Source organism: Peromyscus eremicus, chromosome 20 (genome assembly GCF_949786415.1).
Source record: "Peromyscus eremicus chromosome 20, PerEre_H2_v1, whole genome shotgun sequence".
NCBI classification, from domain to species: Eukaryota; Metazoa; Chordata; class Mammalia; order Rodentia; family Cricetidae; genus Peromyscus; species Peromyscus eremicus.
The window spans coordinates 65967211-65989906 of NC_081436.1; the positions used below are offsets into that span (position 1 = coordinate 65967211).

Below are 22696 nucleotides of genomic sequence, written 5' to 3' on the forward strand. Positions count from 1 at the left end.
GATTCGATTCCTGGAGCTCAGCCTGGCACCTGGCCGGGGATCTCTGCATCTGCTTCCATCAGTCACTGGATGAAGGCTCTATGATGATAGTTAGGGCAGTCACTAGTCGGTCACCAGAATAGACCAGTCTAGGCACCCTCTCGACCATTGCCAATTGTCCAAGGTGGCCCTCTGAATATGGGAGACAGTTGTTTAGCTTGAACTGTTTGGGGAGCCCCCAGGCAAGGGGATCAGGATCTGTCCCTGGTGCATGGGTGGGCTTTTTGGAGCCCAGTGCCTAGGGTGGGACACCTTACACAGTCTTGGTGCATGGAGGAGGGGCTTGGACCTGCCTCAGCTGAGTGTGCCAGGCTCTGCTGACTCCCAATGGGAGACCTTGACTTGGAAAATGTGGAGATGAGGCATGAGTTGTGGGGAAGGCTGGGGGGATGAGAAGAGGAAGAGGAGGGGATCTGTGGTTGGTATGTAAAGTGAATAGAAAATTTCTTAATAATAAAAAAATAAAACAAAATAAAGTGATTTGGCTGTTTTTACATATATTAAACTACATCTGGTTATATAGTTATATAGTCTTAGAGATTTTTTTGACCAGATTTTGTAACTTTTATTAAACTTGTTCTTTGACAGTTTCATACATGCATGTAACTTATTTTGATTCCTTTCACTCTCTCTTCTGGCCCTCCCACTTCTATTATCCCTCCCCCACCCCACCTCCTTCCTTCAAACCTCTTTTACACATTCTTGTCTTTTTGTTTTGTGACCCACTAAGTTTTACCAGGGTCATCATGGGTTTGGAAGTACCTGTTAGAGCCTTGTGGTACATCAGTGGCTACAAAAATGAAGCCAATGGCTGCTTCTCACTAGACTATATCAGTAGCCAACAGGGAGGGGTTGGGTCCTATGACTCCTGGCCTAGATTCACGACTTACTGTTAACAAAGTCCAGTCTTGTGCAAGCCCACTACAGGCAGCCTTAAATGCCATGAGATAATGAATTGGCTGTGCAGTGCTCAGCAAATAGCATTTCCAAGACCTTCTCCCTATCTTCTAGCTTTTACATTTTTCTGGCTCCCTCTTCTGTGATGTTTCCTAAGCCTTAGAAGGGGATGTTCATAACCTTAAGTTTTAAAATGACTTTAAAAATGTATTTGTTGTTTTTAATTATGCGAATGCCTATTGCCATGTGTGAATATGTGCACATGAGTGTGGGTGCCCACAAAGGCCAGATGAGAGCACTGGATCCCCGAGAGCTAGACTTACAGGTGGTTTTGAGCCACCAGACATGGTACTAGGAACAGAACTCAGAGCATCTCTACACCATGAACTCAGAGAATCTGCATACAATTAACTGCTGAGACATCGCTCCAACATGGGTTTTTAAGCAACCTTTCAGTTTTGGGGTTTTCCAAGAAACATATCTAGTATTTACTACCCTTATCTTCCTCTCAACTGTATCAAAGAAAGAAGCCTTATGGGAGGACACACCTCTTGAAAGGTCCTTGGTGTCCTAAAACAACATCAAAGGCCTCCTTTGTAAAAGAGAAGTACGTATATATTAGACTTCAATATCTAAAATGCTCAAACTCTATATATAATAATATCAATAAGTCACTGTGTAACCTTGGATGAACTGCTTAAAATCTCTTAATCTTGATGCAGAAAAGAAAAAAATGTGCTTCATTTATAAAATGAGAGTTAGGTTAGAACACAGTTTCTCAAGAGAAAGTGGCCCTAGCCCCACTGTGTTAATTCTGATGCCTATCAACACACAGGACAACTGCCCAGGGTCCATGATGGAAGTTCCCGGTACATTGCTTCTGGCTTAGACGGGCCATTTCTTTCCACAGTATCCTGCAACCCTTACCAGCGTGTCTTATGATATAAAATGGTCAGAAGGCATTGTATTAGTGTTGTGTGATATTTTGTTTGTGTTCTGACAAAGCTTCCCTGGAGATCAGAGGGTGGAGCTAGCCACTAGTTAACCTAACCATAGAGGCTAGGTTGTGGTGGCTCATACCTTTAATCCCAGCACTCAGGAGGATCACGTCTTTGATCCCAGTACATGGGAAGCTCATGCCTTTAATCCCAGCACTTGAAAGGCTTACACCTTTGAACCCAGCACTTGGAAGACTCACGCCTTTAATCCCAGCACTAGGGAGGGAGAGACAAGATGGGTGGAGACAAGATCTCAGGTCCCATTTGGTCTGAGGATTTGTAGAGGTAAAAAGTCTCTAGTGGCTGCTGCTCTGCTTCTCTGATATTTCAGCTTTCACCCTCAGTATCTGAGTCTGGATTTTTACTGTTAAAACTAGTTAGGATCACACTTGAGATTAGTCCATACTACCTGTGACATTTTGTTGCTGTGATTTCGAGCCTTCTCAAGGTACCACCAACTATGTGGTTCTGTCTCTGTAATGAAGCACACCATGCTTTGTAAGAACCAAGCACTCAAAACATTGCTGCAGTGCTTCAGATTACAATGACATTGAAAAAGTAACAGTACTTTACAATTTTTGTATTTAATTACAATACTACTTACTAGTACTCTACTAGTTGGAAATTTCTATTAATATTTTATTTTTTACCTACTCTCTAAATAAAATTTTTACATAGTATATAAATAAAAAAGAAAAAATCTATGTTTAACATAATTTTGTTTTTCTGAGGTTTTTTTGATTGGTTGGTTGATTTGTTTTTTTTTTTTCAAGACAGGGTTTCTTTGTTTAGCTCTGGCTTCTCCTGGAAATCAGTCTGTGGATAGGACCAGGCTGACCTCAAACTCACAGAGATCTGCCTACCTCTGCCTCCTGAACGCTGGGATTAAATGTATGCACCACCACAGCCTGGTGTTTAAGAGTTTTAATAGTAACATAATTGTAATATGTGGTGGTATTTTACTTGTACTGAAATGTGATTTTAATTGTATGTTAATAAATAAAGTTGCCTGGGGGTCAGAGCCATTAGAGCCATAGCAAGTGCGTGGCAGCAGTGGCACATGCCTTTAATCTCAATACCATAGAGGACCTGGAGGACTGTACATACAGGCAGTGATGAGGCAGTCACGTGTTTGGGTTTACAACCAATGAGAAGGCAGAACAGCTAGACTATATAAAGACATATACACAGGAAGTAGGTCCCTTTTGGAGAGCTCTCGGCTGAAGCAGGAAGGGTAAGCCTCTTAGCTCTGACCTCTTGGCTTTCTTCTCTGAATCAGCTCTGTGTTTCTTATTTAATAAGATGGTTAGTTACATCAACAGTAGTAAATTGATGTTTACTAGTAATTATTGTGTGACATGTCAGCCTAGCTTTTAATCACTACAGATTTGTGTTTAAGCAGAAGCACAGCATTTCAGCAAACCACCTCCCCCTGCCTCATGGTTTTTCCACCAGATCAACTATATGAAGCATGAGGGAAGTAGTGCACACTACTTGCTTGTGCCCCCGGAGGTCCACAATCACACTTCAAAGGATTAAAATGTTAAAAGTCAATGAAAACTCTTTTCAGAAGACCAAGAAAATAAGGTGTTTTATCAAAAAGTGGAGCAAAAGCAACAGAGATCAAGAAAAAAAAAAGACCACCTTAAAAAAAATCTGCGTTAAACTAATAGGTTGGAAAGTTCTAGGCATCTCATTAGAAGAAAGATGTAAATAAGTGTGAGGCAGGTAATGAGAAGAGGGCAAAGCATAATGAGCCAGGAACTAGATAGGCTGGCATAAGAGGGACAAGTTAAAAACAGAACCTCCATCACTTAGCTAAGTGGCCACAAGGGACATCTAACATATACATACAAGAGACTGAGAATAACAAAGAAAGAAGTAACCATTCAACAATCCCCCCAAAAAGAGAAGAAAACATTTAGGAAAATAGAAGGCATCTGGTGTCAGTAACCCCAAATAAGAAGTTTTTGCCTCCTGCTCAAAAGGTGCCTCTTAAACCTTCAACAGCCTTGGAAAGAAGCACAGAGAAAGAGTCCTGGGAGGCTAATGCCTCAGGGTATATAAATAATGGCCATGGGTTTGGGGTGTGTGTGTGTGTGTGTGTGTGTGTGTGTGTGTGTGTGTGTGTGTGTGTGTTTCTTAGATTCTTAACTCTAACAAACACAATGATCACTTATTCCAAAAAAATTTTTGGAATATAAGGGTAGTGGTTACAAGCGTGGATCTGGTTGATTTTGTTGTTATGGTTTGTTTTGAGGCAGGTTATTACTCTGTAACCCAGGTTGGCCTACCATGTGTGATGTGACTCAGCCTCTTGCCTCATCCTTCGAAGTCCTAGGTTTGCAGGTGTGAGCCCCCAAACTGGTAATTTGGTTGCTTTTAATAAGTTTTTCTTATTTGAAATTGAACACATCTTCTCATGTGAAAATTTAAAGATATAGACTATAAATATGAAATGAGAAATTATCCATAGGTCAATCACCAAAGATCATTACAGACAAGGTTTTAATGTATTTTTTTCACTTATTTTTCACATGCTTCTGATGTTGTAGGAAGGATCCATGGTCTATTATATTGGAAATTATCTCCTCTCCCATATAGCTTTTACTTCATTTTTAGATTTTAGAATAAAACAATTGACTACAAGCATTGTTTTATGCACTGGGTATGATTTGTGACATTATTTTCACAGCACATTGGGAGAAACAAACAGCAACTTTTGGCTGGGGGTGACCTGCCTGGAATCTCCCCCTTGGCTGAGGGGGAATCTTGGGCATACCACACCAATGACTATGGTTAGGAAACTGAGACATGAGGGTTCATTGCCCCAGTGTCAGGAAGAACTGTCAGGAGTTTCCTGTAATATCTGTTCTAGGGCAGTATCAAGGGTTTGTGGCAACGGAGAGCAAATCCCCTGTGTTGGTATAAATGACAATATTACCCCACTGTTGGGAGTGGTGGGGCTTTCAAATAATCCAGAAACTTACAAACCTGTCCTTGGGCATGATCTCCTTACCATGTTAATAGATAATGCCTGATGCACCCCTAGTCTTGGTAAGTATACCAAGTGCTTATGAAGGTCCTCAAGAAAAATTCTCAGGAAGAATAAAGAGCCTTTTCCAACTGTACTATCCCCAGTAGGTATACTGGCAGCTTTCTCTGCATGCTCCATGCTGGCATTCATAGAACAACGAAAAGATATTTCTCTGTCTTCCCCAGCTTGCCAAAGAAAAGACATCTGGTATACCATTTTAAATTTCACAGAAAACAGAGAAGAAATCTGTGTAATTGTAAGATATTTGGCTATGCATTTACTGGTACTATACTTCACAACAAGAAATACACTGTTCTACAGTAACTAAAAGGTCTGTGAAATTGCTTTTTAAGGAGATCACGTCTGTGCTACAAACTTGTAAGCTTCTAATTTGTTGCATCCTTCTGAACAAACTACAGATAAAAACATATTCTAAAACAAAATAATATAAATTGAACAAGTATACTTTGTTCTTGCCATGCCCTAAACAATATCATATAATAACTATTCATGCAGCATTTATACACTATTACTATAAATTATTGCTTATAAGTCATTTTACATAATCAAAAGATTTTCTAAAGTATGTGAGGAGATGTACATGTAATTACTATTGTTATATACAAATACGATTTCATTTGGACAAGATACTTGAATATCCATTTGGTTATCTGTAGGAACCTTGGAAATGATGATTTGGGGATGCTTTATTGTCTGTAAAACCTAAAAACAATTGTATATCTTTAAAGATTTCTGTGTATAAAGCCAATAACAAATAATTAGTACATATTCACAGAATTCCTATTTCATAGACCTATAACAAGCACAGCCACAGGAGGAGCCTATGGAACCAAAGTATCAGGAAAGAACTACAAGGCAAAACATGCTTGAGCCATATCCAAAAGCCATGATTGTCTATGTCATATGATGCTTAAACTACAGCCCAGATGTCCAGCTTTGATTATTCACATCCATGAAATAAGGTCAGTGACACCTAGTCCACAGGTTGCGTGAAGTCCCACTCTGGCAGTGTGTGAAAGGCTTTCTTTGTGCCTGCCTTTGTCCTGGAGACGCTTGTTCTTCTCAACACCATCCCCTTTGTATATGTGAGAGTCTTACTCTGATATTTCACATATGGAGAAACTCAGACCCAAGCAATATATGAAGGATTCTACAAATCAAGGTTTTGAAAGTGCTCAGGAACAAAGCGGGGGGTGGGAGGATAGGGGTGGGGGTTGTTGACCTTGCAAGTAAGAGAGGTCCTAAGTAAGTTCTCAAACACTTCATGCAGCAGCTTCCTTCTCGGCCAAGATTAGTTGACTTGTTTGGATGGTGACCAGTTTGAAAAATGTTTTGTCACCAAAGAGCTTGTAAGAGAAGACAGAGATCAGAAAAACTATACCTGGATCCTGGCTTCCAGGACAAGAGCCCTCTCCCTTAGCCCTAAATAGTTGTTCAACAAGAGCAATCAAATGAGGATGGAGATGTACAAGACAGGGGAACAGGGTGGTGTATGGCTTTACCCCTCACTCACACACCAAAGTACATTCTTATAAGGAACACCCAGAGAATTAGTTACACCACTCCAGTGCTAAAGAGAGGAGGTCCACAACTTTAACTGAATTCGGGGAGGGGAGAAGGAATAAAAACAGCTGCAAAACCCAAAAGGTACATCTATAGTCAAGGAGCAGGGCTTCCCTAGGGTGGTCAAGACAAAGCAGTGTTATCTCTGCCCTAAGATCATCATTCATTGGCCACAAATCTTGAAGCCTTTGAATCTAGACTAACAAAAGATACGACAGATCACACCATGAGGATTAGAACGGGTATCTGTGAACACTGGGAGGCTGAAGTCTGATGAGGACATGCAGGAGGAAGGGTCAGCAAGAGGACCTGAAGTGTAGAGATTCAAGTTCTCTGGTGTCCTCCAAGCTCATATAGAAATCCAGGTTACCTGTTAAATATCTCATCTTATTCAGATTCTAGTGTAATCAAAGGATGCCATTGGAATAGCCAGGCATGGTGGCTCATGCCTGAAATCCCTTCATTTGGGAGGTAGAGGTGGGATGAACATGAGTTCAAGGTCAGTCTTGACTACACCCTGAATTCTGGGCCAGCCTGGGTTAAGTGTGATACCATCTTATAAACAAAACAAAATTTACAAAAAAAAAAAAGAGAGAAAACTATCATTGGAAGTTCTTCAGACATTACATGTTTTCAAAACAGAAAAAAAAAATCAACAACCGCAAAAAAATAAAAACACCCACTGAGCTGCACAAACGACACTACATTAGGTCTCATTAAAAGCCCAGTAAAGCTTGCACTATTTATTAGGTGTAGGCATAGCAGCACTCTAGACTCCTAATGGTGAGGCAAAAGAGGGTGGAGGAATGACATTTAAATATCACCAAAGCTTGTTGATAACAAGCCTTGAAGAGCAGACCCATTATTCCCAGACACCCTGCAATCATTAACCATAGGCAGGAGTGGATGAAGCAAGACAAAGAACCCCAGTGCTCTGCCATGGAGACTTCTTAAAGCAACTTTCATCAAGCACAGTTAAAGAAGCCACAACTTCAGCATCTGAAACCAGAGAAGCTGTTATCCTAAATTGGTGCATCAACTGAAATTAGTTTTGAGTAGTTTTCATTGAGTCTTTCTTGCCAGTTGTCAAGGTACCCTGTGTGTGTGAGAGTGTGCGCGTGTGCGTGTGCGTGTGCGTGTGTGTGTGTGTGTGTGTGTGTGGATTCACATGCATATCTCACATACTTAACAGATGTGAGCAGAAATCAAAGCAGAGCTGTGTAAAGAGCTCACAGCAGTTCTCCCCAAAAAGAGGTTGGCCATTTACGATGACATCGCCAGAGTGATATGTGTGCACACTAGAAAGTTAAATTGAATGAAAAGAATGTTCAATAAAGCCATCAATTTTATTTGGGGTTCATCTGGCTGCAGTTTCTGCCTGCAGTCATTTCATTGTGGGACAACTTAGCACCACACAGGCACCTGGATTCACTTCAGGGTCTCTGGTCCATTGAACTATGGCATTCCTCACATAGTTTCCCAACGCGAGGACTGTCAAGTCAGCTCCCTCCTTCTTAGCTCACTGTCTGTAGCACATTCCCTGCCCTTTGATGTGAAAGAAAAATATTCCACTTTACAATACTACAAGGACTGGGATTCTTTCTTGAAAGAAGCCAAAACAACACCACTCCTGTGGCCACTCTGATAGTCTCCCCAACCATGGGAAACTATCTTCAAGTATAAACACACTGAGATTTTACCTCTCCCTAAAATTTGTTCCACACCAAGTATGCCAAGGAAAAAGAAAACATTTGAAAAGTTTCCCAGTTACCCTTGAACAAAAAGTCCACCTCATTTTCAGATGAACAGGTATACGGAGCTGTTAAGAATTTCTCTACCCTTTAAGTGACAGGACAATTTGTTATTATTAAAATTTTAGAATATTGCTGTTTTCAATGACTCTTTCCTCCCCTTCCCAGCAGGTATTCAGAGCTATAATAGCAATCCCACAGTTACCTCCTACTAAATAATTATAATTGTGGGCCAATTAAACTAATCACCTTTTCACATATTTTTATCCAGCTTACAGATATAAATCTCTCCCAGAATACTAAGAATGAAGACTTCTCTCCAAAAGTATCCAGGAATCCCCTGGAAAAGTCAGTTTGGGGACAAGATCAACTCCCAAGAATGTCACTAAGTGATGCTTCCAAATATGTTGTAACAACAGGGGCCAGATCCCCTGCTGTGAGCCATTCAAAAGGGACTTCTGTAAGCCAAGTGTCTCAACTTCCTGCTAATGTGGTTGAGCTTGAACAGAAAAACTACCAAATCATCTAAAAGGGAGATTCCAAAAAGTGCAAGATTTTAGATGCCAGATAATCCATTTTGGAAGGAATGAGTAAAATGATGTGTAAGGAGATTTTAACCTCTAAGGTTTATCACTGTAACGGGAACCACCAAGGATGGAACAACTGAGTTCAGTACTCCTTAGAGAAATTTTCCTTGAAGAACCACATACTCCACTGTCTTGGAAAGTGAGGACACATTTCTAGCCAGATGTTGAGTGCCAAACAGTGAAAGGGGAAAATGCCAACCCCAGGAGAGAACAGCAGGTGGGAACACATTTCATTTGTGCAAAGCTACTCAAGGACAGACATGCCAGTTCCTAGATAAACCACCCCCGGTGGTATTTCTGGCCTAATGTCACCAGTTTAGAAGCAGTTCACATGCAGGACTTACCTGATATCTTACATCCTTAATCTGCTCATTTTGCTCTTTAAAGGTCCAATGGCACAGCTTAATAATGACTTCAAATATCCATCACAGATCAATAAGCTACTTCCTCTGCTTCAGCAGTCCAAACACAGATTCGCCAAAAGATGCATTGTATGTATCTCACAGATTAGAACAACTGCCTACAGAGACTACCACTTAAGTTCTCCTTCAGATTCCATTCATAGCAAAATAAAACCATTAAAAATACACATCCTTGGGATGAAGACACACTTACTACCAGTTAAAGGAACAAGGAAAAACAGGATCGGTTTTTAGTTGTTAGTTTGGTTACATTCTTGTTTGTTAATTGTACCTTTGTTTGCTTTGATGTCTTCTCTCTCCAAAGTACCCCAAACTATATCTTAGGTGAACAATGAAAGAACACAGAGCTTTGCTTCTGCCCTAACATTTTTTTAGCCGGTGGTAGGGGTACTCAGGTCATCACTTGCTGTGTTCATTTTCGGGCAACAGGCACTTCAAAAGCCTAATCAATCAAACAATGGACACAAGTACATTCTGATGAGGTGACTGAATAAAACCACTTCTCAAACCACAGGTCTCCTGGAAGACACTTTTCCAATGTGTGTCACCAAAATCTTGGAAAAAGGAGATGTGCAAAGAAAAACAGATATTCTGCAGCACTTCAGTAAGGCATCCTAAATGTAGCATCTAATTTGCAGTTTTGCAGAAAGAATAGAGGGACCACAGGAACAACTGCACATTGGGCTCACACTCAATCTCTAAAAGTGAACAGAGTATTTAGGATCCCACTATTAAGAAGTACAGAAATAGTAGATTGTAACATAAATTCTGATAGGTCTTTTAATTAAAAAAAAAAAAACAGAGCCAGATATTGGGGTAAATGCTGAAAAATCAGAGAGACAAAGAAATAAGCCACTGCCGCATCTTACCTCTAGGACTCCTCAGCCTGAAAAGGTTTTGGCTCCTGTCTCCACCTGCCTTATGTACCTTTGTCTGCCCTGGCATATTACTTCCTTCCTAGTGCTGGGATTAAAGGTGTGTGATTCCCAAGTACTGGGATTAAAAGTGTGTGCCACCACTGACTGGCTTCTATGTCTAATCTAGTGGCTTGTTCTGTTCTCTGATCTTCAAGCAAATTTTATTAGGGTACACAATATATCACCACAGTAGATAGCTCACTCAGTAACGTACTTTCCACATAAGCATAAGAATCTGAGTTTAACCTCTATGCTCACATAAAAACTGGCCATGACTGGCAGGTGCCTATAATCCCAGTACTGAGGAGGCAGAGACAAGAGGACCCCTGGGACTCAACGGCCAGCTAGTCTAGTCTAATCATTGATGAACCCTAGGTCCAATGAGAGACCCTGTCTCCAAAAATAAGGTAGATAAGCAATTGAGGAAGGCACCTGATGCCAACCTCTGGCCTCCACGACCACAAACAAGCAAACACACAAACACAAGACAGTAACTATAAAACTATATTCCAAACCACATGAAATTTTAGTGACTAAGACCATCTTAGTTTTGTCTTCTTGTTGCCTGTTGGTTTATTCTGTTGCTTAGTTAAAATTCTCTAAGTCAACAATGTTGTTATTTGTTTTTTACTCTTTTGGGGGGCCTGCCACCCAGCTCCCAAATAAACCACTCACAGAGGCTTATTCTTAATTATCAATTCCCAGCCTTAGCTTGGCTTGTTTCTTGACAGCTTTCCTTAACTTAAATTAACCTATCTATATTTTGCCTCTGGGCTTTTCCTGTTCTCTTACTTCTGTAAATCTTACTTTTGCTCCGGGGCTTGCTGTGTAGCTGGCTGGCCAGCCCCTGGGTTCCTCCTCTTTCTCTGACTACTTCTTCCTTTTTTTCTCCTCCCATATTTCTCCTTCCATTTATCATCTCTGCCTTCCAGCCTCACCTATTTCTCTCTCCTGCCTTGCTATTGGTCATTCAGTTCTTTATTAAACCATTAGGTGTTTTAGACAGGCACAGTAACAACTTCACAGAATTAAACAAATGTAATAAAAACAAAAGTAACACACCTTACAATAATATTCTCCAACACAACAATATTGAAAACCCTAACCTAACATCTCAATCCTTTAACTGGACAAAAAAGAGAGAAAGCATCATGATCCACTGGTTGGTTTGCATTTACTGTGTTACTACATGAAATTAGCAACCTACTCACCTTGTTAAAACAACAAAGCATAGGAGTCATTCAATACTCAATACAGATGTGACATAACAGCAAATTGTTAGAGAACTCAAGATGGCATCTTCTCTGACAAAGACTTCTGTTACTTGGACAGTCTTGGTTCAGCTACCCCACACACATTCTTAAACACATAATGTAAGCTCATCTGCCTTCCCTAGGCTTCAGCCCATAACTTCTCTCAGAGTGCAGTCCTGAGCCTCATACTACCATAGTTAAACAAGAGAATTCATTCCATTAGAGAAGCAATATTCTCAGAGAAGACTTCGCTCGAGTATACGTGTTCTACCTTTGCATATACACAGAACTTACTACAATGATCCATTCACTAGTCATTTGGACACTGATAAAATGCTACTTGAAAAAAAATATTCCATTATGCCTGGATAGTCCACAAAAGTGATTAATATACAATTCCCTGATACTTTCTTTTAAAAAATTATTTATTTTATGCATATGGATATTTTCTCTGCCTAGTGTCCATGGAGGCCAGAAGAAGGCACTGGAACTGATGTTACAGATACTTGTGAGTGGCAATGTGGATGCTGGGAAATGAACCTTGATCCTTAGGAAGAAGAGCTAATATTCTTCACTGCTGAGCCATCTTTCTAGCCCCCATGCTCTTTTTTTTCAAATATATACTTTTGCTATTTTTAACTGCATGTATATCTGTGTATAGGTATGTACACATGTGTGTACATGCCCTTAGAGTCTAGAAGCATTGAATCTCTGAGAGCTGGAGCTACAGGATATTGTGAGCCCTGCAATGTAGGTGCTGGGAATGAACTCAGGTCTTCTGGAAGGGCACCTCTCCAGTTTCTGAAATGCTTTCTTTGAAGTTTCTTCTCTAAGCTCAGTTTTCAAAAATGCACATGATCATCTGTGGTGCTAGATGTGGTAATTCAGGGATGTGTATCAGCTCTAACTGGAGAATGGAAACACACAGATTTCACTGTGGTGGTGTGAATGAGAATGGCCCCAATAGGCTCATATGTTTGAATGTTCAGTCTTCAGTTGGTGGAACTATTTAGGAAGGACTAGGAAGGATGGTAATATTGAAGGAGGTGTGTCACTAGGGAGTGGGGTTTGAGATTTCAAAAGCTCATTGTACTCCCAATTAATTCACTTTCACTGCCTCATGCTTGTTGAACAAGTATAAGTTCTCAGCTACTCTCCCCGTGCCATGTCTGCCCGCCTGCTGCCATGCTCCCCATCATGATGGTCATAGACTCACCCTCTGAAACTGTGAGCAACCATTAAACACTTTCTTCTGTAAGTTTCCTTGGCCTTGGTGTCTTTTCATAGCAATGGGAAAATGACTAAGACAGCCACAACTTCTCTGAGCTTCTGCCCTTCTCAGCTCCTCAAGCCCTCCCTCACTTCTGCTCAGCTGCTTCCTCAAATCCACCCTCCCAGTGAGCTACCTTCTTTTGACCTCCATATCGTCTTGGCTTTAGTCCTTAGTTGTCCCCGGAAGAGTCTTTTGTTTAAAAGACAGCCCTGAGGTTCCCCAGGGGCTGAGGGTTAATGCAGGTCCTCTTAGAGCAGGATGTGCACAATCAGACTCAGACAGCAGCTGCTGAGCTGGAGCTAATCCCTGGAGGACTGCTCAGCCCTCCTTATTCTCTGGAAGTGAGATTGCCTGGCACCAGGCCTGCTCCGGCTGCTGGGACCTTATGTTTTCAGCACACTGCAAACAACATCTTCTGTGGACTCCACTCTCAAAATGCCAACAGATTTCTCTGTTTTGCTTTATCAAGCTGCCTCTCCAGATGCAAGTACTTCAACAGAAGCCTGCTCGCTGTCCACACACTGAATATCACACATAAATGGTGTGAGGTGGAAAGGTGCCTAGAGCGCCAGGAATGTGAAAGCCCTGCTCCAACTGTTATTATGCCAGTGTTCACTTAAACAAGCAGAATTACACAACAGTGAAGGTGAGTCAAATAGCCAGAGTGACCACTGTAAGTACTGCTAGGTCTATAGCGCCGACACGACTTCCTAAGCCCAAGCTCAGGTCCCTTGTCCTTGTCATGCTTCTCAATTCCAATCCTATGGTACTTGAAAGTGAAAATAATTCAGCTTTGTTCTCTTGGAAACATAACATGCCTAAAAACTTAGCTTTAGCAAAATATTTTCTATTTGTAGATTTGAAAGAGGGATTTGCAATGTGTATTTTAAAAATAAAGTCATCATTACAAAGTTTTCTTGGCTGGATTCTTAGATCAACTATAATTAGCACAACTCATCTTGTGCCAAGGATTCTCTTGAGAAAAGTAAAGGTGTGTTTGAGAACCAGTCAGTTCTAAGTAACAACCATGAACTAAATTTGTCAAATTAGGGGCCAGCATAAATCATGAGAGGCTACTCATTTGTTCATATAGTTAATTGTATACTAAACATACAAACAATCCAAACTCCACAAGGATTTTTAAAATATTTTCCCTTATTAAGCATAAATTTAGATAATCTGGTGACAGAAGACTTCTGAAGCAAAAGAGTTATTTTTTAATAACTCAATATGTTCTTATTTAGTTTTCTTTTAAGCTTCCCCAAATCTCTATCCAAATCACTTTTAAATATTTATTCTTATTACTTTTTATTCATATTTATGTGTCTGTGTGAATGTATACCACTTGTGGATGGATCCTGGAGTGGGAGTTGCAGTAGTTGTGAGACCTGATCCGAGTGCTGGGAACCAAACTCAGAAAATCAGGGCATCCTCTTCAGGGCTGGGCCATCTCTCCACCCCAGCTCCTGCATCCTCTTCAGGGCTGAGCCATCTCTCCACCCCAGCTCCTGCATCCTCTTCAGGGCTGAGCCATCTCTCCACCCCAGCTCCTGCATCCTCTTCAGGGCTGGACCATCTCTCCACCCCAGCTCCTGCATCCTCTTCAGGGCTGAGCCATCTCTCCACCCTAGCTCCATTGATTTTCAATAGCACAGGTTTTTTTAGACTTACTAACTAGTGAGTACTTACAATTTTGAAACATTTTGAAAAATGTATTATGGAGATTTAAGAACCCATACAAAATAAATTTCACTCATAAATTATGTTTTAGAATTTGCAGACTTCACTAAAGACAATGAGGGAAGAAAAATAACTTTGTGAATCTCCTTTATGGTTTATAGACAGTTATCTGGAGAACGGGCAAGTTGCTCTTCCCCCACAGAAGTGATAAGCACCAAGCTGCTTCAGCCTCAGCTTCTGCCTCCCTCTCCTGTGGCCGGGTTACTGGCAGATTTCTGCCGGCATGCATGTGTGGCCCCGCAGAGCCTGGCAGCTCTCAGAGAAGACAAACACATCGTTGCTTCTGTTCACAGACTCCACAGAGAGTGTATTTAGGTAGATGTTGTTGAGTGTTGGCTGGTTTTGTGTTTTTATGTGGAAAACATTAAAATCAAACAATGAAAATCATTGTAACAAATCACAAGACACCGTCTCAACACATTCTGACTAAAAATTAGGATGGGTCTCCTCCAAATGGTTCTACTCGAAGGCTTTGCCAGACTTCTGATCAAAAACATCCAGTGCATTAAAGCTAACAGCTTAGGAGGGGAACCACATTATTTCCAATTATTATTATCATTATATTACAGTACCAGCTGTCAACAATTAAAAACCCATACCATAGTGCTAAATCCCCATAGGAATAAAATCGAAACATGTTGTAAGAACATACAGATAATTTTCCACAGTTAACAACTCTCTAAGTAAAGCAATCTGCCTTCAACTATGTCCATGAGAAGAAACAAGAATTAGAGCAAAGTGTTGGGTTGATTCCCGTCCCAACTCTTTACCGGGTATTTTATAATATGAAAAGAAAGTAACCAGGAAACAAAGATCACAAATATAAGCTTTCATACACCATAAAATAAAATAGCTTAGAGAATTGGCATTCTCTAATTATATGAGTGGAACTATTTTCAGCTCATCATTTAGCTAAGTCCTTATTTACTAGCAGGGACAGGCAAGACCCACCATATGAACTGCTCCAGAAGACTCCATAATGCCTCCCATGTCTGAGAGAAAAGAAAAAGAATAAAACTATCAGCAAACCAATCAGTCTGCTACTTATTTTTTAGTTTGTTGTTGTTGTTGTTGTTGTTTACAGGGCTCACTCTGTAGCCCAGGATCCTCTAGAATTCACTGTGTTGCTCAGGCTGGCCTCAAACATACAACAATCTTCTCTACCTCGGCCTCCTAAGTGCTGGAATTACAGACATGCCTACCATGCCTGGGTACTTTATTTTTTCTTTTCTTTTTTCTTTGTTTTTATTTTTTTTCTTTTCTTTTTGATATTCTAATGGAGTTACATTATTTCTCCCTTTTCTTTCCTCACTCCAAGCTTCCTATAAACCTCTCCTTTCTCTCTTTCAAATTCATGACCTCTTTTTACATTAGCTGTTGTTACATACATATATGTATATACATATATATCTAGGTATAACCTGCTCAGTTTGCATAATGTATATTTGTTTTCAGGGCTGACCTGACCCTTGAGCTCTTAAAATCTTTTCATCCCCTTTTCTGTGATATACTCTAAACCTTAAGAGCAGGGGGGTGGGGTGGGGAGTTGTTTTGTTTTAGATGTATCCATTGGGACTGGGCTCCACAACTCTGTGTTTTGATTGGTTGTGGTTTTCAGTAATGATCTCTGTCTGTTGCAGTGACAAGAATAGACAAATCTATAGACACAAGGTAACATTATGGTTTCCTAGAACTTGGTGTGGGTAGAAGACATGACTGATAATGAGGATGTGAGGAGGAGTAATAAAAATGTTCTAGAATTTGATTGTGGTGACTGTTCTTACAGAACTCTAAATATATCAAAACCCACTGAACATAACATTATAAAAGGATGAATACTTATGGTAAGTAAATAATATCTTAACAGATCTGCTATACATTGTAGACACATATCAACTGTGAGCAGAAAATATTATTTGACAATTATATCCTATCTTCAAGGCATAAATAATTTCCAGATAACATGAGGAACGTTTTCGGCTTTAGCCCTGTATCAAATTTTGAATTTTGTAGAGAATCTTAAAAGTGGAACTAAAATTGTTGGCACAGGGTGAAGTCTGCCAGAAGTCATCCCGAGCTTTGTATTTCTTAGCCTAGAGCAGTGACTCTAAAGCATTAGTGTGTTCAGACATTGCAGAATAGAGGGTGGGAACCATGAGTGTACATTTCAGCGGTGTGATAATGAACTGCGGTGAGCAAGCCACCTTCAGAGCATGCTGGGTCTGCTAAGCCCGTGCCTGGTGTGTACGCTATGACTGAAGGTAACTGGGTTTTCTTCTGCCTCTAAGAATTCTTGCCATCAAGTTCATGGGTGTTTGGGAAATTTTTTAATGGAAAGGTCCTAAATCTATCACACTGGGTAGAAGAGAAGCTTTATCAACTCCTTGAGGCCCCCAGAATACAGTCCTTTTGGCATGTACAATCGCTCATATTTAAGAAAACTATTCAGTTCTGAAAGAGCCAGACTATGCCCAGTGGGTAAAATTCAGAATTTAAAATGTGGAAGGAGCTAAGGTGAAGTTATCAGTGTGGAGTGGGGACAGCTGGCCCTTGCATCTTGGTTGACTCTTGTCTCTACATTTAACCCCTACAGTCAGAACTTCACCTCCTATTCCAACTTGGACTCCCCATATCAGAAGTGCTCTCCATCCTATCTGAGAGGAGCTACATGAAGCGGCACCTTGAAAAGGTAGTGGTTAGTCATGAACAACTACTGCATTCTAACTCACAACTTCTTGGCTATAAAGGAAAGAGAGGAGAATGGGACACAAGGCCAAACTGCACTGGGATTTTAGGGAACTTTAACGCACTTGGAGAAAGTTGACTTCCTTAATGCCAAGCAGAGCCATTTCATGACCTTTGGGCATCCGACTGCAGAGACCAACAGAAGAACAAAAAAGAGGCTGTGTGATTTGACAATGGTCTAAGCTGGTGAATAACAGAAAAGCCAGCCTTGGGCCACTGAAAATAAAGAATGAAATGTGGAAACAAGTACATAAGAAGAAAAGAAGCAAGTAGAAAAAGTAGTTCCTACTCTAGAGTTTCCTGATTCTTACTTATTTCAATGGTGTTTATCACAGTGGTCATTTAAACCTCATACAGAAAGCTTAGCTTGATGGCCCATGGCACAGAATGAGCATCTTGGAAGCAATGCTGGTTCTTGTGGCAACACATAGAGCAGTGAACTCCTGGGAAACTAAGACTACCTCCCCAAGCCGCAGAGGCTGGGACAGTGGCCCATCCAGCTACACTCCCATGTGGTTTGCACTGCCTCTGACTGATTTTGGAGGCTCTCTTCCTCCTCATCAAGGACACTCTCTGTGTGATGGTTTCACCTACTCCCCACTCCCCCATCATGCTTCTCGATTCACATGAGAGAGTAAAATTGACTACTCCACATGATAGATGCCTATCAGAATCACTTGAACGCAATGTCAAATTTCAGTGGTTATGTTCCCCCCAAGCTAAACATTTGACATCAGTGTGAATAGATCTTAAAATCCCACAGTTCTACTAAAGACAACAAAATATTCTTAGCCTCTATCAAACCAAGTCATCAAAAACCGAAGAAAAATGCATGTGAAGCTGCTGAGCGTCCAACTTCAAATTGCAAAAACAACAGCATCTTCTAGGGCTACAAGGAACTGGGGAAGGTGAGCTGGTCTACACAGCCAGATGATGGACAGTGTCTCCTCTGAAGACCCAAAACAAAGAGCCACCCACAAACACCACACCAGCCCTCACTGCCCAGTTGGTCTATCCATCTGCCTGCCATTTAGAAAGCTCTTCCTTGTGTCCAACCCAAATCAATCTCCTTAGAGGTCACTGCCACTTATTCACACCAGTGTCCAAGAGAACGGAAGATCTAGGAAGATAAAATGTCCAGGCAAGTCATCTCATCTGGCTAGTCATTTTTATTACTGTTTTTTAAGTTTCTAGTAAAAGAAAAACCAAACCTCCTACATGCATAAAATGCTAAGAAAAAATATATTTTCATTCAATAAACAAAAAGGATTTAACTCAGTGAATACTAAACACATCTGTAAAAAGTTTACAGTTTGAACCCTCCGGGTTTTCTGTCTCTGTTTGTACCTCAAGGCACGAAACAACAAAGACAGCCTGGTAAAGACTCACAAGAGTAGTTAATACTCAGGAGAAAAACAGCAAACGCCAGGAGGCATATCACAAATGTTCCCTTAATATTTATTAAACCAACAACAGTGTTTGGAGTAAATCTTATTAACGGAATACACAGAGTTCTGGCAAATAAAATTTCGGTTCATTTACATCAGATGTGCCCCAAATCCCCATTTTTATTAAAAGGACAATAAGTATTCAGTTGAAAGGCTTGGAAATGGCATGTTATTTGACTGTTATGTATTTCTTTTTATCACTGCAGACGTCAAAACTCTTTCTTTAAAGCATTACACAGTATATGTTAAAGCATTGTAGCTGAATATAAGTCTAATTTTACTATTTACATCATTCCTGCAGATTAATGCTTTAGTTTTAGAACCACTTCTAATCCTTTGTTCTCTGAGTAAGGTCTAAAAAAAACACAGTAAAGCAAACAAAAGCTTGAGAAAGATGGGGAGTGAGCTCAAATCATTTTTGTAAAACACTTTGTTTGGCTCCAAGCCTCTATACATCTGTAGGAATTAAACATTTAACTCACTTAATTTAGGGTATTTGAGAAAAGCATTTTCCAAAGGCAAACAGATTTATCTCCATCTAGGTTCAAATTTACCAACCACTAAAGTAAAGGACCTAAAATTAAAAAGTACACCAATACGGCCAACAAATGAACTTGTTCCCACAGGACCATAATCTCCAAATGTTCCAACTTGATGATGCTGAGAGACAGCAAAACCCTTTGTCCACTTTAGGCCCCACACCAAGTTCTCTACTTCTGTTTCTTGCCAGCTGTTTAAGTGTGAGATAAAACTCACTCTGCACTAAGCTTGTTATTTGATGTGTCAGTGAACAGACACAGACATAAATGGTGAGGACACCTGAACCACATCCATAATGGAGCCTTGGGATTTTGAGGCCATGGCAAATGACTGTGTGCACCATGCATTTCATTCATTAAAGTCAGGATCAGGCTTGACAACAGAGGAAAGTTATAATGGGAAGTCAGAACACAGGCAATGGAAGGAGACAACGGGAGATGGGACCCATCCCACAGTATTCCCTCTCAGGCAAATTCCATCCATATTTGGAAATCATTCACTTTCTACTATAGTCCATAGGGTTCAAGTGATGAGTTCTCCATATGTGGTTCCATGCTTGGTGCATGTAAGTCAGGCCAAGGAAGAGTCAACAAGCAACCAACCTTGAATTCTTGCTGGAGTAGTAGACAGAGAGCTGGTAGATAAAGGGGGTCTCTCTCTGCTGCAACTCCTGAGGGCAGGCTCAGGAGTTAACCCAGAGATGCCATACTCTATCTCATTGCCAGATTGTTTTCTCCTGGACATCAATATCTAAAAGTTTCCCATTCTCTTCATGTGTGAGTGGGCACATGACCATGTGTGTGAAGATTGCATTCTCCACTGTGCATGGTATTGTTCTGGATATGTGACTGAATTTCAACCAATAGGATGTGAGGAGAATGATGTGTTACACTTCCAGGCTGTGGCCCTTTTGATTCTTTCCGGGCTGGGAACTTGTAAGGGCGACACAGTCACCCTGGTCTTACAGCTGAGAGCTGAACAAGAGCAAGGCAGAGATTTCTTACCAGTCTTTGGATTGTTATGTAACGAGAAATAAATCCATTTAAGCTACTATATTTGCAGACTTTTTCTTAATAACTTAGCTGTTAGCACCATTGTTTTCCAGGAAGTGATGCTAACAAAGGGAAACTGAGCTGAAAGGGAGATCAAACCTGGTTTCTTGAGATCACATCATTCTCTGACACCTGAAGCACACTTGCACCCTTCCATTATGTGAGCCAAGAAGCTCCCTGTATTAGCCCACTTTAAAGTGGGATTTTCATTATGTGTCCCTGCAAGGATCTGAACTGCCATCACTCACTTCACAGTGGCTGACAGACTGCCACTGTCAGAATGCTCCCGGTCCTTCTAGGCAGCAGCTCTGAATCTGTCCTTTGCTCCTTGTTGGTTGCCTCCCTGAGTGACTGCCAGGCAGAAGTCAAAGCAGATGTTCTGCCTCCTTGCTAGACTTGTAAATTAAAGGCATTCTAGGGGTTGACTTCTATAAAGGAAACTTGTTATTTCTGTAAAGCGGCTTTCCACAAACTCTAGTGTGCTCTTATGAGTCACTAAAAATCTTGTTAAAATGCAAACTGCAGTTCAGTAAGTCTCAGTGGGGTTCCAGATTCTGGATTTCTAGCAAGCTCTCAGATGATGCTCCTGCTTGCTGGTCTACATTTTGGGTAGCAAGGTCCAAATGCACTGGTCTCCAAGTCTGAGGACTGCAATCTCTTAGGCACTTGTTTCAAAGATTGAAACCACTATCTGTGCTCTCCAGCCAGGAGCTCTCACTTAATACTGCTGTGCTGTCAGCGATGACAGCCAAGGGTCAGCTGTTCTCCAAAGCTAGCTTGCAACAGAATCTTTCAGAGGAATTTTTGTGGTTCCCAGCACACAGCACCTTTCCGGCCATATGACTACATTTAGACCAATGGGAAGTAAGGAGAATGATGTGTGGGTATGGACGGAGGCACAAAATCTGCATTTCACACAAGTTCCTGGCTGAGGCAGATGTTGCTGGTCCACATACACTGAGTGCCAGTGGCCCAAAGCTGGATGTACCAACTCATAGGCCTCAATATCTACTAAGAAAAACACTGCTACATAATAATTACATTTAACACTCTGGGATGTTTACCTACCTACCAGAGACACAGTGGAGAATGAGAGAGGGAAATCCCATTTCCACTCACTTGACTTCTAAGATTAGGCTACACTTGAGCTTGATATTTTTGAAGGCCCTTTTAACCCTATCATCACCAAAAACTAAGCAGTAATATTGAATATCATTCTAGATACATAGACTTACTGGGTTTCTAAGCCTCTGAGCCACTCTGAGTGGCTCATAATTGCAGCTTTCTCAGAACACACATCTCAACTATAGGACAGATATATGTGGAGTAGCAGTTTCTAAAAGGTTAGCATTTTAATGCTATCCTGCAGAGAAATTTTTAAAAGCTTTGAGAGATCCAGAATTTTTATGCAAGGTCTTTCTTTCCTTCTGTGTCAGTTAAAGTTATCCTCTTTCATTTAACAGATGGAAAATTGTGGTTTTTAGGGTTGAATGAGGGCAAACATGTGCCCAAATTAGATTTGTGAACAAAGTAAACTATGAATAGATGCGATAATGGGCTGCTGCTTTTTGCTTAAGTGAGAACTAAAGACAGTTCAGACGTGTCAGATGTCTTGTTCCCAGTCTGAAGTCCTCCCTTCCTTCTTCAACGGCAAACAACAGCACTGTGTGGAAGGCAGCAACTCGAACCAGGTCCATGGTGCAGAACTTGAATGCAGGAACCATAAGAAAGCAACCTTGATGCCATTTGTAAGACTTAACACATGATCAGTGTGTTCAGACGAATCCTGGAATCTATTCCAAGCAACCAAACACACAAGTTCTCCACTCAGAGTACAGCTCGGGCAAGTCTAATGAGTTGACCAAACATGTTTTCTGCTCCAGAACAGAGGACAAACATCCTTTGTTCCTCTAGGGAATGCTTTCCTCAAGAATGTGAATGTTTCCATTTTATGTGTGTTCACCAGATGTGCACATATGTGTGCAGGTGCATGTGCATATATGGGTGAATCTTCATGTGGAAGCCAGAGGATAACCTTAGGAGCCATCTACCTTGTGTTTTGAGAGAGGGTCTCTCTTTGGTCTGGAACTGGCCAATTAGGCTAGGCTGGCCAGCCACTGACCTCAGGGCTAGGATTACAAGTACATGCCACAGAGTCTGGCTGTTTTTAGGTGGGTGCTGGAGATGAAACTTCAGTCTTTGTGCTTGCAAGGAAGACAGTTTGTAGATGGAACCACCTCCCCAGTTTCTATTTTGTAAGGACACCCTTTTTTTAAAGACAAAATCAATTTCCAAATGTGTCATCTTTTGTCTCAAGAACTCACAGATATATCATAACTCAAGGAAACAATTATCAAAAAGTACATCCAGTAGATACCTATTTCAGTGAGGGAAAGAGAAGGTGGTAGAACAG

At 40.9% G+C, this 22696-nt stretch overlaps 1 protein-coding gene across 1 annotated transcript in view; it reads right to left on the minus strand.

Annotated features, from left to right (window-relative positions):
* Sdc2 (syndecan 2) overlaps window positions 1–22696 on the minus strand; it is a 109343-nt gene that overhangs the window by 74253 nt on the left and 12394 nt on the right. The window lies entirely within an intron of this gene.